The following is a 16596-nucleotide window of genomic DNA, read 5'->3' on the forward strand; positions in this document are numbered from 1 at the left end:
TGCTGTGAGCGGGACGGAAGCCAGACTGAAGGGGTTCATATAGGGTGTTGGACTGGAGATGGGAGTGGAGTTGGGAGGCAGCAATGAGTTGAGTTGATGAGTTGATGAGTTGAGTTGATGAGTTGAGTTGATGAGTTGATGAGTTGAGTTGATGAGTTGAGTTGATGAGTTGAGAGTTGAGTTGATGAGTTGATGAGTTGATGAGTTGAGTTGATGAGTTGAGTTGATGAGTTGATGAGTTGAGTTGATGAGTTGAGTTGATGAGTTGATGAGTTGAGTTGATGAGTTGAGTTGATGAGTTGAGAGTTGAGTTGATGAGTTGATGAGTCGATGAGTTGAGTTGATGAGTTGAGTTGATGAGTTGAGTTGATGAGTTGAGTTGATGAGTTGAGTTTATTTATTTTATTTATTTTATTTATTTTATTTATTTTATTTATTTTATTTATTTTATTTATTTTATTTATTTTATTTATTTTATTTATTTTATTTATTTTATTTATTTTATTTATTTTATTTATTTTATTTATTTTATTTATTTTATTTATTTTATTTATTTTATTTATTTTATTTATTTTATTTATTTTATTTATTTTATTTATTTTATTTATTTTATTTATTTTATTTATTTTATTTATTTTATTTATTTTATTTATTTTATTTATTTTATTTATTTTATTTATTTTATTTATTTTATTTATTTTATTTATTTTATTTATTTTATTTATTTTATTTATTTTATTTATTTTATTTATTTTATTTATTTTATTTATTTTATTTATTTATTTATTTTATTTATTTTATTTATTTATTTTATTTATTTTATTTATTTTATTTATTTTATTTATTTTATTTATTTTATTTATTTTATTTATTTTATTTATTTTATTTATTTTATTTATTTTATTTATTTTATTTATTTTATTTAAATAAATAATACTATTTATTTGGAAAAAGTTGCGGAACGCCGAGATGCACCCGGGGTTCCGGTCAAGGGTTCGTCTGTGGGAGCCGATAAGTGGAAAAAAGTGGGAAAAAAGTGGATACAACTGGCTAAAACTGGATAAAACTGGAAAAAAGTGGAAAAAATGGAAAAACTGGAAAAATGTGGGAAAAAGTGGGAAAGAAAGTGGAAAAAGTGGGAAAAGGTGGGAAAAAAGTGGAAAAAACTGGGAAAAAGGTGGATACAACTGGATAAAAGTGGGAAAAAACTGGATACAACTGGATAAAAGTGGAAAAAAGTGGAAAAAATGGAAAAAATTCAAAAGGTGGAAAACTGGATAAAACTGGAAAAAAGTGGAAAAAATGGAAAAACTGGAAAAATGTGGGAAAAAGTGGGAAAGAAAGTGGAAAAAGTGGGAAAAGGTGGGAAAAAAGTGGAAAAAAGTGGGAAAAAGGTGGATACAACTGGATAAAAGTGGGAAAAAACTGGATACAACTGGATAAAAGTGGAAAAAAGTGGAAAAAATGGAAAAAATTCAAAAGGTGGAAAAAGTTGATGAGTTGAGTTGATGAGTTGAGTTGATGAGTTGAGTTGATGAGTTGAGTTGATGAGTTGAGTTGATGAGTTGAGTTGATGAGTTGAGTTGATGAGTTGATGAGTTGAGTTGATGAGTTGAGTTGATGAGTTGAGTTGATGAGTTGATGAGTTGTGTTGTGAAGGGCCAGATTAAACCGAATATATATATTTATTTATATATATATATTTAATTGTATTTGTATATTCTCTAATATTCCCTGATATCCCTTGTATATTCCTTGTACACTATGCATTGAATATCCATTCTAGCCTACTGAACATCCCATAATAGTCTCCATTCTACTATTGGTCGAGACCTTGGTGCCAGGCTGCCATACCCCTCAGACCCAGTTCAAACGTACCGCTCGACATGTACGAACAAGTCCTAGTTCCGCGTAGGAATTTGGCTACCGCACCACTAATGGGACTATTTGTTCATAGTGCGTATATATACTGCGCTACTAAAGTAGGACTTTCTTTTCAGTCCAGTTTCTTACCCTCCAATAGAGTCACAGACGTAAAGCCTCCCCGCGACGCCACGTGTGGGAGTAAGGCCAAGTTCGCCTACCATCGGTATTGAGACATCGTGTATATTAATATTTGAATAGTCATATTTGGCACTATATCGTCGAGTTGGACGTAGTCTATTAAGCTAATAATAGTCTGTTAATATATAGTGCTTCGTGCGGTGAGAATACTACCGTAGTCAGTACCCCATCGTTTCGGGCAGAGAACTGGCTGCTCACCCAGGGTGGTTGACCCTATGTGAAGCTGCACCCGAGAAGCCCCAGAGCCGACGAGCGAGTGGACCTGTATACCGGATTATTCTACCGACGACAGCCCGCCTTCCCAGGCACGGATTATGCTTTGGATACTTTGATTATTCCATGGATAAAGACCCCCGACACTGCCGTGTGTTGGAACCCCCCCCCCTGGAGAGGACGCAAGGTGAGGAGACGCTCTGCAAGACGAGGTCGCTTCACGTCTCTCCCCCGTGGACCGGAGAGAAGCCGGCCCACAAAGAGTCCACCTGCTTTCATCTGTGGTCCAAGGATCGCCGGCGCATTGAACGGCACTACAGTGGGTTCACCTGGGATACCCTTGGCCGGACGAGGCAGCCGGATTCTACCCCCCCCCCCCTCCTACTCCTGTCGGCTTACAAGCGACCGGATTAACCCCCTCTAGTGTATCTAGTATAATCATTAAAGTATCATTGCTGTTATTCCTTAACTATTCCAGGTCGTATATTTACCACCTGCGCCTTCAGAGATTGGACATTCTCTATTGATATACCGACGAATACTCCTTGCCATAAAAGTGCATACTATTTCAATTCATAAATGTAATTAAGTGATTAAGTGCTTATTCTACACACCATCGCTGTGTAGAAATAAAGACCTGTTTCTAATTCGTACATTTGTGTTGGATCCGTTTCATCTACGTGAGAGTGTTCATGATAATATATTTATGCCGTGTACTGGGTGGCTGAATATTAAGTACAAAGGTAGTGGTAGTAAGTATCATATCTAGTAATACAGTCAGGGAATTGTACCCCTCAGTTACAATTGGTCCTTCGAGCCGGAGGGTAATTAGTGTAATATTAATATAGTGTTATTAATATTGAAATGGCCTATGATGAACACTCCACGAAACGATCCTCCTAACCAACGCCCGCAGCGCGAACGACGGCTCCCTCAGTACTTAGAGGCTTACGCTGTCAGTCAACAACCTAGTCTTCTACTAACAGTAAACGCGGTAAAACTAGAAAGTAAAAGTATGTCTAACCCCAACGCCCAGACTACCCCGACCATAGAGGCCCCTACGGGCTCTAATGTAACTGACCAAGTTCACGGTGGGGACCAGTGGGAACCAGACATGACTTCACACCCCGCCAGTACTGAAGAAGTAGTCCCCGATGAGTCCCGGGAGGAATACAACGCTACCGAGAGAGAACTCGGCACGGAAGAAGACGGGGAGAGCACCGTGGAGATAGAGCTCCAAGGCTCCGCAAGGAGTACCCCGAGGGAAGGCTCCCCTATACAACCGCCTTCTCCAGAGGCAGAGAGGACCCTACAGCAGGCCTTCCTCATCAGCCTGAACGCCGCTGCTGAACGCGACCGACTGCAGATCCAGCAGCGAAGCGAACACGAGCAGATACGTCTAGAAATAAGACGCATTCAGATGGAAGAGAATGTGGCCCGAGAACGAGCCGGTGCTCAACGGGACGCAGCGCGCGACAGACAGCAGTCGCAACTAATAGAACAGCTGATCAGACGGACAACACCCTCTCCCTCCGCCAGAGGCTCCAGGAACTCGTCTAGACACACCTCCAGGGCGGCATCCCCTAGCCGAGTAAACAACCCTGAACTTGACCAACAGACGAGGTCTATACCCCCCACAGACCACCTCCCCCCACCGGTCCAAGCGAGACCTAGCAACCGGGAAGGAGCAGCATATCCTGTGGAGAGGCTAAACCAGAGACTACAAGCACTGGATGACCTAACTGAAGACGAAGAGGAAGAGGAGGAGAACCACGCCCGAAGACAGCACAGTACTCTACCGGACCAGGAGGCCCGGTACAGCCCAGGCTATACTCCCGCGGAGCTGCGCTACAGACCCCCGACTCTATACACGGGTGAGCACGACCCGCACCGAGGAACAGCACCTGGACAAGCGGGCCATGGTACACTGCCGGTACCAGCCCATACCAAGGAGCGGGAGGAGACTCGCCTAGGAGGCCTCTCCCCCAACGCTCGCCGATGTATCCACAGTCAGCGTCATACATTGGCACGCCTATGGTACCCGACTTCACCCGAGAGAACCGGGCCCAGTATACAGAACTCCGCATGTGTCTGGAGACCATGTTGGTGGATGTATTGGATGAACGCCACAAATACGCCATCCTACTGAAGCACTTAAAGGTACCCCGCGCACATAATATAGCGCTCGCCTACGCGACTTCCACCACCCCATACACAGCAGCGCTGGTAGCATTGGACCAGAGGTATGGGCGCATATGGGATTACGTGATCCAGGAGATCCGACACATCGACCGCTTACCCCCAGCAATAGACAATCGAGCACTGGACGACCTGTCCATCAGAGTGCAGTCCCTGGTAGGGATGTTGGGAGCGCAAAGAGAGAAGGGGAGGCATGAACTTTACGCCAACTCAAATGTGGAAAGGATCCTGGAGAAGCTGCCGCCCGCTCGTCAGGAGCGCTTTAGGCGGCAGAGGGACCACAGAGACCCGAATGGCCCCGAACCGAACCTCCTCGATCTAGCAGACTTCCTGGCGAGAGAAGTCAGCAGCCTACGGCTAGATACATTCGGACGGAGCACCCCTGGCTCCAGAGAAGGAACCAGACGACTAAATGATGGAAGAAGATCGGTGACTGTGATGCACCAATCGGAGTCAGTACCGAGCAGCAGGAGCCACAGTACCCCTCCAGAACGGAGAAGTGGAAGATAGTGTGCCCCTACTGTGAGAAAGAACACTGGCTAGCGCAATGTGACTCCTTCCCCAAGCTGAACGCGGAGGAAGCAGGTCAATGGATAAAGTCCAACAAGCGCTGTTTTCGCTGTGCGCGCTCACACATGGCAGCCGAATGCCGCTTAAAGAAAAGGTGCACCAAGTGCGATGGAGCCCATCTGGACATACTTCACGACAGTAACAGACGGCGCCCTTCACCTGCACCATCCAGCCGCAAAGCGAGCGTCATGTACATCGATCCCGCCAGCAGCAGTGGAGCCCGAGTACTCCTAAAAGTAGTGCGTGTAACACTAAGCTACCAGAATAAAGTCCTGGACACTTACGCCGTCCTCGATGACGGGTCAGAGAAGACCCTGCTGCTCGCCTCCGCTGCGGCCCAGCTAGGGCTGCGGGGAAGCGAAACCCAAATGACAATTCGGACAATAAGACGAGATTTGAAGACGATAAAGGGCGAGAATGTCTCATTCTCTATCGCAGCAAGCGGCCAGCCTGAGCGACGGTACCAGATTGCAGACGCTTTCACCAGCCAAGAAATAGGACTGTCGCGGTACACATACCCCGTCGCCAAGCTGATGGAGAAATATGCACATCTGCGCAAGTTACCGATCCCGCTCATAGACAATGCTATGCCGACCCTGTTGATAGGCTCCGACCATGCAGACCTCATTGTCCCGATAGACCGGGTTCATACCGGACCCCGAGGCTGCCCTGCAGCAGTCGAGACCCGTTTGGGATGGACTCTCCAAGGCCCGCTCGCCAAATCTCTCAACCGAAGTACAGCCACTAGATGTCTCCACTCCCGAGTCACAGAGGGAGAAACCGCACTCCTGCAACACGTAGAGCGGCTATGGACCTTGGAACAAATGCCCTTTAAGAACGGAAAGAAAGACATTCGCTCTAAAGATGACATTTACGCAATTCACCTCCTCGAGACAGGGACCAAGAGAGTCCCGGTCAACGGCGTGTTGAGATTAACCTACACTGTAGCACTCAACACTTTGATGAACATTGTTGCTCAGCTGATAGAGTTGTGCCCTTCCTGATGGCTTGTCGTACAGAACTTGTAAGTCGCTTTGGATAAAAGCGTCAGCTAAATGACTAAATGTAAATGTAAATGATGTAAATGTGAGATACGCCACGCCACTCCTGCGGCGAGAAGGAATGCCTACTTTCCACGCCAAGACAGACGCCACAGAACGGTACCTGCTGAACACGGAGCGGCGCTTAGCCAAGAACCCCGCCCAAGAGAGTGTATACCGCGCTGAGATTGAGAAGCTCATCACAGCGGGACACGTCACAAAGATGGACATTAAAGAGGCTGACCAGACCACTGAATCGTGGTACGTGCCCCACCACAAGGTCCATCACAACCGTAAAGACCGCATAGTATTTAACTGCAGCTACCAGATCGGATCCCAAAATCTAAATAAAGAGTTACTGCCCGGTCCCACACTCGGCCCCTCCCTACTCGGCGTTCTACTCCGCTTCCGCCAGGAAAAGGTGGCCATCAGCGGGGACATTAAAGGAATGTTCCTGCAGGTGAGATTAGTAGAGGCGGACAAGCCCCTGTTACGGTTCCTATGGAGAGAGAAGCCAGGAGATGAGCACCCAGCCATCTACCAATGGGAAGTCCTCCCCTTCGGAACGACGTGCAGCCCCTGCTGTGCGACATTTGCATTACAGAAACATGTAGCAGAGGACCCAGCAGCGGACGAAGAGGTCCGACACAGCGTAAAGAACAGCTTCTACGTAGACAACTGTCTACAAAGCCTTTCAACCCAGGAAGAAGCCGAGGCTCTCCTGATTAAACTCCGCGCCTCATTGATCAAAGGCGGCTTTGATCTCAGGCAGTGGGCCAGCAGCGATCCGCAAGTACTGCGCAGCCTCTCCTCCGAGGACAAGGCAGCCAGCAGCGAGACCTGGATGGCTACAATCCCGGGAGAAGCCCAGGAGATGACCCTGGGATTGGTGTGGCGATTCAAAACAGATTCGCTTCACTACAGACACAAGCCCCTGACTACGGAGCAGGGAAGGCCGGCGGCGGCGCCGACCACCAGACGGAGTGTGTACACAACACTCGCCCGACAATATGACCCGCTAGGATGTATTCTACCGTACACCACCAGGGCAAAAATGATTGTACGAGCATTGTGGGACAAGGACCAGGGCTGGGACGACCCCATTCCCGCACACCTTGCATCCACCTGGAGAGAGTGGGAGATGGAGCTCCACTCACTCCCAGGCGTTAATATGCGCCGAAGCTACTTCCCACCCACGGTGAGGCCAGAGACATGTAAAATGGACTTACACGTCTTCAGTGACGCCTCAGAGGTCGCATACGGATCAGTAGCCTACTTGCGGGCCCAAGACCAGGGGGGAGAGATCTACACAGCATTTGTCCTCGCCCGCTCGAGAATAGCCCCACGCAAGCAACAATCTATCCCACGTCTAGAGCTCTGCGCAGCCCTAGCCGGAGCGCACCTAGCCACGCTCATCCAACGTGAGCTCACCATACCGGTGTCTAGAACAATCCTGTGGTCAGATTCCACGACGGTACTCGCCTGGATCAAATCGGACTCATGCAAGTACAAAGTCTTCGTGGGAGTCAGAGTCACCGAGATTCAAGACTTAACCGAAGAGTTAACCGGAGAAACAGAGTGGCGCTACGTTGATACAAAACAGAACCCAGCTGACGTCATCACCCGGGGGATGCCCCTGGATGACCTCACCCGTCGCAATGTCTACAGTGACGGCCCCGCATTCCTAAGACTCCCGGAAGGACAGTGGCCCATGCCTATCCCGAGGGAAGCAAGTCCAGAGGAGGTGGAAATTAAGAAGTCTGTGTTCTGTGGATTGAGCACCGTAGCCTCCACCGACCCTAACATAAACGATTGCACGTCCATAGAGAGTGCACAACAAAGAACATTCCTGCGGTACCACCCGGAGTGCAAGTCCCCCGCTGATATGTCAGCAGCTAACTACGAGGAAGCAGAATTGCTTCTACTGCAGCGAGCCCAGAGAGACTCGTTCCCCGATGAATTGGCCTGTCTACAGGGAGGAAAGCCTGTCCCATCCGACAGCAGATTAATTCACCTGGCCCCCGAGAGCGACGCTCATACCCTCATCAGAGTGGGTGGTCGCCTACGCAGAGCCCCCAATCTACCGGATGACATTAAATACCCGATCGTATTGAACAGCCGACACAAGGTCACAGAGCTGATTATAAAGAAATACGATGAGGATGTACATCACGCAGGAGCAGAAAGAGTCTTCGCGGAAATCAGACGTCGTTACTGGATCCTACAAGGAAGAGAGGCGGTACGACGCTTCCAGCGAACATGTCTAGACTGCCGCAAGTGGCGCGCGCAGCCCAGCATACCAAGGATGGCTGACCTTCCTCCATGTCGCCTCCGAATCGGTGACAAGCCATTCCACTCAACGGGTATGGACTGCTTTGGCCCGCTGCACATAAAGAAAGGAAGACCGTCTACCCTATTGTCCGATCATGGGACAAACTTCAAAGGCGGCGAAAGAGAGCTGAGAGAGAGCTTCCAAGCTATGGGCCCAGAACTTAAGACCCACCTCGCTCCAGCACAGGTTGATTTCCAATTCAACCCCCCAAACGCACCCCACTTCGGTGGCACTTGGGAACGAGAAGTGCGCTCCATAAAGACAGCCCTGTACGCAGTACTTGGGGCCCAGACTGTGGCGGAAGAAGTCCTAATGACAGTCCTCACGGAGATTGAGGGAGTACTTAACTCGAAGCCCCTCGGATATGTCTCCAGTGATGTGGCGGATATCGACCCAGTTACCCCCAACACACTCCTGATGGGGCGGCTAGATCCTGCATTACCCCAGACAATGTACCGGCCTGAAGAAGCGAACGGCCGACGAATGTGGAGGTACAGCCAAGTATTAGCCGACAAGTTTTGGAACAGTTTCCTACTGCACTACCTACCGTCTCTACAGACCCGCCAGAAGTGGGTAAAGGAGAGAGACAATTTGACAGAAGGAACAGTCGTCATGATTATTGATCAATCACTGCCCAGAGCTATGTGGCCGGCCGGCCGCGTAAGCAAAGTGATCACCGGTGCCGACGGCAAGGTCCGAGCAGCTGAAGTGCTCGTCCAGGGTCGCACTTACACCCGTCCCGTGGCGAGGCTCATAGAACTGCCTCGACTCCCAGACACAATCGATGATGACCATGACCCTACAACCCTATGACTTTGTGAAGTTGACTGACCCCTACAGCAAACCCTTATGTGTAAATAGACAACGCGATTAATCTGTCTCTGTTTAACTGATTAGGTCTGGGACCTATTCAGGGGGTGGCTGTTGTGAAGGGCCAGATTAAACCGAATATATATATTTATTTATATATATATATTTAATTGTATTTGTATATTCTCTAATATTCCCTGATATCCCTTGTATATTCCTTGTACACTATGCATTGAATATCCATTCTAGCCTACTGAACATCCCATAATAGTCTCCATTCTACTATTGGTCGAGACCTTGGTGCCAGGCTGCCATACCCCTCAGACCCAGTTCAAACGTACCGCTCGACATGTACGAACAAGTCCTAGTTCCGCGTAGGAATTTGGCTACCGCACCACTAATGGGACTATTTGTTCATAGTGCGTATATATACTGCGCTACTAAAGTAGGACTTTCTTTTCAGTCCAGTTTCTTACCCTCCAATAGAGTCACAGACGTAAAGCCTCCCCGCGACGCCACGTGTGGGAGTAAGGCCAAGTTCGCCTACCATCGGTATTGAGACATCGTGTATATTAATATTTGAATAGTCATATTTGGCACTATATCGTCGAGTTGGACGTAGTCTATTAAGCTAATAATAGTCTGTTAATATATAGTGCTTCGTGCGGTGAGAATACTACCGTAGTCAGTACCCCATCGTTTCGGGCAGAGAACTGGCTGCTCACCCAGGGTGGTTGACCCTATGTGAAGCTGCACCCGAGAAGCCCCAGAGCCGACGAGCAAGTGGACCTGTATACCGGATTATTCTACCGACGACAGCCCGCCTTCCCAGGCACGGATTATGCTTTGGATACTTTGATTATTCCATGGATAAAGACCCCCGACGCTGCCGTGTGTTGGAACCCCCCCCCCCTGGAGAGGACGCAAGGTGAGGAGACGCTCTGCAAGACGAGGTCGCTTCACGTCTCTCCCCCGTGGACCGGAGAGAGCCGGCCCACAAAGAGTCCACCTGCTTTCATCTGTGGTCCAAGGATCGCCGGCGCATTGAACGGCACTACAGTGGGTTCACCTCGGATACCCTTGGCCGGACGAGGCAGCCGGATTCTACCCCCCCCCCCCCTCCTACTCCTGTCGGCTTACAAGCGACCGGATTAACCCCCTCTAGTGTATCTAGTATAATCATTAAAGTATCATTGCTGTTATTCCTTAACTATTCCAGGTCGTATATTTACCACCTGCGCCTTCAGAGATTGGACATTCTCTATTGATATACCGACGAATACTCCTTGCCATAAAAGTGCATACTATTTCAATTCATAAATGTAATTAAGTGATTAAGTGCTTATTCTACACACCATCGCTGTGTAGAAATAAAGACCTGTTTCTAATTCGTACATTTGTGTTGGATCCGTTTCATCTACGTGAGAGTGTTCATGATAATATATTTATGCCGTGTACTGGGTGGCCGAATATTAAGTACAAAGGTAGTGGTAGTAAGTATCATATCTAGTAATACAGTCAGGGAATTGTACCCCTCAGTTACAAGTTGAGTTGATGAGTTGATGAGTTGAGTTGATGAGTTGATGAGTTGAGTTGATGAGTTGAGTTGATGAGTTGAGTTGATGAGTTGAGTTGATGAGTTGATGAGTTGAGTTGATGAGTTGATGAGTTGAGTTGATGAGTTGAGTTGATGAGTTGAGTTGATGAGTTGAGTTGATGAGTTGATGAGTTGAGTTGATGAGTTGAGTTGATGAGTTGATAAGTTGATGAGTTGAGTTGATGAGTTGATGAGTTGAGTTGATGAGTTGAGTTGAGTTGATGAGTTGAGTTGATGAGTTGATGAGTTGAGTTGATGAGTTGAGTTGATGAGTTGAGTTGATGAGTTGAGTTGATGAGTTGAGTTGATGAGTTGATGAGTTGAGTTGATGAGTTGATGAGTTGAGTTGATGAGTTGATGAGTTGAGTTGATGAGTTGAGTTGATGAGTTGAGTTGATGATTTGATGAGTTGAGTTGATGAGTTGAGTTGATGAGTTGATGAGTTGAGTTGATGAGTTGAGTTGATGAGTTGAGTTGATGAGTTGAGTTGATGAGTTGCGTTGATGAGTTGAGTTTATTTATTTTATTTATTTTATTTATTTTATTTATTTTATTTATTTTATTTATTTTATTTATTTTATTTATTTTATTTATTTTATTTATTTTATTTATTTTATTTATTTTATTTATTTTATTTATTTTATTTATTTTATTTATTTTATTTATTTTATTTATTTTATTTATTTTATTTATTTTATTTATTTTATTTATTTTATTTATTTATGTTATTTATTTTATTTATTTTATTTATTTTATTTATTTTATTTATTTTATTTATTTTATTTATTTTATTTATTTTATTTATTTTATTTATTTTATTTATTTTATTTATTTTATTTATTTTATTTATTTATACTATTTATTTGGAAAAAGTTGCGGAACGCCGAGATGCACCCGGGGTTCAAGGCCCGGGTGGATCCGGTCAAGGGTTCGTCTGTGGGAGCCGATAAGTGGAAAAAAGTGGGAAAAAAGTGGATACAACTGGCTAAAACTGGATAAAACTGGAAAAAAGTGGAAAAAATGGAAAAACTGGAAAAATGTGGGAAAAAGTAGGAAAGAAAGTGGAAAAAGTGGGAAAAGGTGGGAAAAAAGTGGAAAAAACTGGGAAAAAGGTGGATACAACTGGATAAAAGTGGGAAAAAACTGGATACAACTGGATAAAAGTGGAAAAAATGGAAAAAATTCAAAAGGTGGAAAAAGTTGATGAGTTGAGTTGATGAGTTGAGTTGATGAGTTGAGTTGATGAGTTGAGTTGATGAGTTGATGAGTTGAGTTGATGAGTTGAGTTGATGAGTTGAGTTGATGAGTTGATGAGTTGAGTTGATGAGTTGAGTTGATGAGTTGAGTTGATGAGTTGATGAGTTGAGTTGATGAGTTGATGAGTTGAGTTGATGAGTTGATGAGTTGAGTTGATGAGTTGAGTTGATGAGTTGAGTTGATGAGTTGATGAGTTGAGTTGATGAGTTGAGTTGATGAGTTGATGAGTTGAGTTGATGAGTTGAGTTGATGAGTTGAGTTGATGAGTTGAGTTGATGAGTTGATGAGTTGAGTTGATGAGTTGAGTTGATGAGTTGATGAGTTGAGTTGATGAGTTGATGAGTTGAGTTGATGAGTTGAGTTGACGAGTTGATGAGTTGAGTTGATGAGTTGAGTTGATGAGTTGATGAGTTGAGTTGATGAGTTGAGTTGATGAGTTGAGTTGATGAGTTGAGTTGATGAGTTGAGTTGATGAGTTGATGAGTTGAGTTGATGAGTTGATGAGTTGAGTTGATGAGTTGATGAGTTGAGTTGATGAGTTGAGTTGATGAGTTGAGTTGATGATTTGATGAGTTGAGTTGATGAGTTGAGTTGATGAGTTGATGAGTTGAGTTGATGAGTTGAGTTGATGAGTTGAGTTGATGAGTTGAGTTGATGAGTTGATGAGTTGAGTTGATGAGTTGATGAGTTGAGTTGATGAGTTGAGTTGATGAGTTGATGAGTTGAGTTGATGAGTTGAGTTGATGAGTTGAGTTGATGAGTTGAGTTGATGAGTTGAGTTGATGAGTTGATGAGTTGAGTTGATGAGTTGATGAGTTGAGTTGATGAGTTGAGTTGATGAGTTGAGTTGATGATTTGATGAGTTGAGTTGATGAGTTGAGTTGATGAGTTGATGAGTTGAGTTGATGAGTTGAGTTGATGAGTTGAGTTGATGAGTTGAGTTGATGAGTTGATGAGTTGAGTTGATGAGTTGAGTTGATGAGTTGATGAGTTGAGTTGATGAGTTGAGTTGATGAGTTGAGAGTTGAGTTGATGAGTTGAGTTGATGAGTTGAGTTGATGAGTTGATGAGTTGAGTTGATGAGTTGAGTTGATGAGTTGATGAGTTGAGTTGATGAGTTGAGTTGATGAGTTGAGTTGATGAGTTGAGTTGATGAGTTGAGTTGATGAGTTGTGTTGATGAGTTGAGTTGATGAGTTGATGAGTTGAGTTGATGAGTTGAGTTGATGAGTTGATGAGTTGAGTTGATGAGTTGAGTTGATGAGTTGAGTTGATGAGTTGAGTTGATGAGTTGATGAGTTGAGTTGATGAGTTGTGTAGGTGCCTAAATGCCTAGTCTGGTAATTAAGAGTAATTTCAGTTAATAGCAGTTAATAGAAAAGCATTTTTGCCTTGTATTTCATAGGATAAATAGATGGATATTATTATTATAGAAGTTAAAATGTTTTCTTTGTTGTTAGTTTGTTTCTTACAGGATATTTGGCTGATAGGCCGAGGGACTTTTAGTTTGACAGGATAACGGTGATGTCATTGATTACTGTCAGCTGCGGCAAGGTGACAGCTTTTGGTTTAGTAAGAAAACAACACAGATTTTACCGGTGTTCAGGCCAAGTGATGAGAGAGTGGAGCCAGACAGTTTTTAGACCTCTCTCTGGATAAACTTTGTTAATCTCGCTGCTCTATATATAATTAGGAAACAAGAACGTGTAAACCCGAGTTGGACATTAAATAGTTGACACTACTTCGTGGTCGGTGCTTTTCTTGTGCGTGGATATGGAACGGGAGGATTCAAAGACTGAGAGCGTCTGAAGCTTACGGCATCAACAAGTTTCGGATACTACATTTTGTCTAAAAACTTGCTCATTAAAGACGGAACTTGGATTTGGACAGGCCTGACTGGAAAAAGGAACTTTTCGCGGAACGAAAGAAAAAAGAAGTCGTCAACAAGTAAGATGTATCTTGTATGATTTGCCTGAAAGAAGACGTCAAACAGTAAGCTGTACTATGCTGTATCTTGTATAATTTGCCCGAAAGTGGCGTATCCCATTGGAGCTATAACTAACGTTACAGAATATGATCAATGGAAAAAAGCATAACACTAACAGCTTGCGGTCTGGTTGAAAGTAAAAGTAATTAAACGCGCGTCTGGCTTGCGCGCTCTCCCCAGGTGACTGACATTTTACTAATTGTGGAAAGCGACTGCCTACCGGTGATTCAATAACTGTATCAATATGGAAGGAATTGAAGTCGGTGGCAAAAGGATAGTAAAATTGACGGAGAAAGCCATGCAGGAGCAAGCTGCTAAACGTGAAAAGGCACGCAAACACAAATTATCAACGCTAAATAACATGATGAAAGAAATAGTGATATTAAAGGAAGATGATGCAAACGTCAGCATTGTCAATAACAAAATGCGTGTTGATTTCAGTAATTTGCAACAAGAGCTATTACAAGTCAACACTGAACTGGGTCGTTTTGTGTCAGAGGAAGAATATGAAGCTGATCAGAAGAATTTTGAGCCTAAAATTGAATCACTGAATTTATTCTTCTGGAAATGTGAGGAATGGATGAAAGAGGTCACAAAACGTTCTGAACCGGCTGAAGATGGTAACAATCAGGAAAAACCTATGGATACCAAATCTAAGTCTGGAACAGTAACAAGTAGATGCTCATCAGGCTCTCGCTCAACAAATGCAATCAGACTGAGTGCAGAGATGGAGCGAGCGGCTCTACAAGTAAAGGCCACCGCTTTAAATGAAAGGTTAGCTCTTGAGCAGGAAGAAGCAGACTGGTTAGCACAAAAACGATGCAAGGAGGCTCAACTACAAGCTGAGGAAGTGAGGTTTGAAGCAGAACAAAAAAGAAAGCTAGAAATACATGCAATGAAGACGGCTCTCGCTGAGTCAGATGCAAAAATGGGAGTTCTGGAAAATTATGAATGTACTACATCAAATGACAGGACTGTCTTAAACATTGAAAAGACAGATGAAAGAGAAGAGAGGAACTTCCAACCGCTATATCAGCATGCCTCACCACCTCCCCCCAGTACACCAGAGGACGTGCAGCTTCCAGCAGCACCACTAACGACCAGCATATTAAAAGCAACAAAAAGGGAATTCAATGAAGGACGGGAGCTTCATAGCCTAAGCAAGGCTATCTCCCAACAGGCGAATGTCACAGAATACCTTGTGAAGAATCACAAAGCTTCATTACTTCCTGAGCTCACCATTCCAACATTCACTGGTGACCCTCTAGAATACAAGACATTCATCAGATCTATGGAACATGGAGTTGAAGACCGCACCAGTGACAATCGTGACCGTCTACAGTTTCTGTTGCAGTACACAAGTGGACAACCACATGAGCTGGTCAAAAGCTGCATTCACATGGAGCCTACTGCAGGCTATACCAAAGCAAAACAAATGCTGAAACAGTTCTTCGGCGACGACTTCAAGATAGCGGAAGCCTACATCAAAGAGGCTCTGGAGTGGCAGACAATCAAGCCTGAAGACGGTGCAGCATTGCAGTCATTTGCATTGTACCTCACAGGCTGCTCCAACACAATGACGGATATAAGCTACATGGAGGACTTGGAAAACGCATCCAACATAAGAGCGCTGGCTAATAAGCTACCGTACAGACTCAGAGAATCTTGGAGAAGACACGCCTGCGACTTACAAGAAAGAACCAACAAAAGGGCAAGGTTCAAGGATTTCGTAGACTTCGTCAACAAGCAAGTTAGATACGCTCTACACCCGCTCTACGGAAACATAAAGGACAACACTACAGCCACAAAAGAACCAAGTCAACAGAGAACAAAAGAATACAAGACAAGGACACACAAGTCACAAAAGGTGTACGTTACAGCAGTTGACTCCCCCAAGGCTGAAATGACTAGAGGCATGAAGGAGAGCGACGAACGTGCAACACCAAAGACTCCAACCGCCGCAGTGGACGCAAACAGCAAGCCCTGTGGCTATTGCAACGGAGAGCAGCATACCCTTACAGTTTGTAGAAAACTCAAGAGCAAACCACACAAAGAGAAGATAGACTTTCTAAAAGGCAAAGGTCTATGTTTTGCGTGTTTGAAACATGGTCACATGAGTAACAGCTGCACAGACAAAGTGCAGTGTCAAGAATGCTCTCGACAACACCCCACACTGCTTCACTACAACTTTAAAGATCGCTCTAAAGACTCTCAAGAGGAAGCGAAGTCAACGGAACAAGAAGTGACAAGTGCTCTTGTACAAATGATGGAGGCCTTCGGTGTCACTGGGGCCGGAAAGGAAGATTGCGCTCTCTCGATTATTCCAGTGCGCGTCAAGGCACAGAAGGGAACCAAGGAAGTAACGACGTACGCGTTTCTGGACCCGGGTAGCTCAGCTACTTTTGCCTCAGAGTCGCTGATCTCACAACTGAACATGGATGGACGCAAAGCAAGCATCTTGCTGCGAACAATGGGATCAGAATCTGTTGTGGACACAAATATTGTGAATGGACTGGAAATAAGCAGCC

The sequence above is a fragment of the Notolepis coatsorum genome, assembly GCF_963971535.1.
Source record: "Notolepis coatsorum genome assembly, contig: SUPER_6_unloc_1, whole genome shotgun sequence".
Classification (NCBI taxonomy): Eukaryota; Metazoa; Chordata; class Actinopteri; order Aulopiformes; family Paralepididae; genus Notolepis; species Notolepis coatsorum.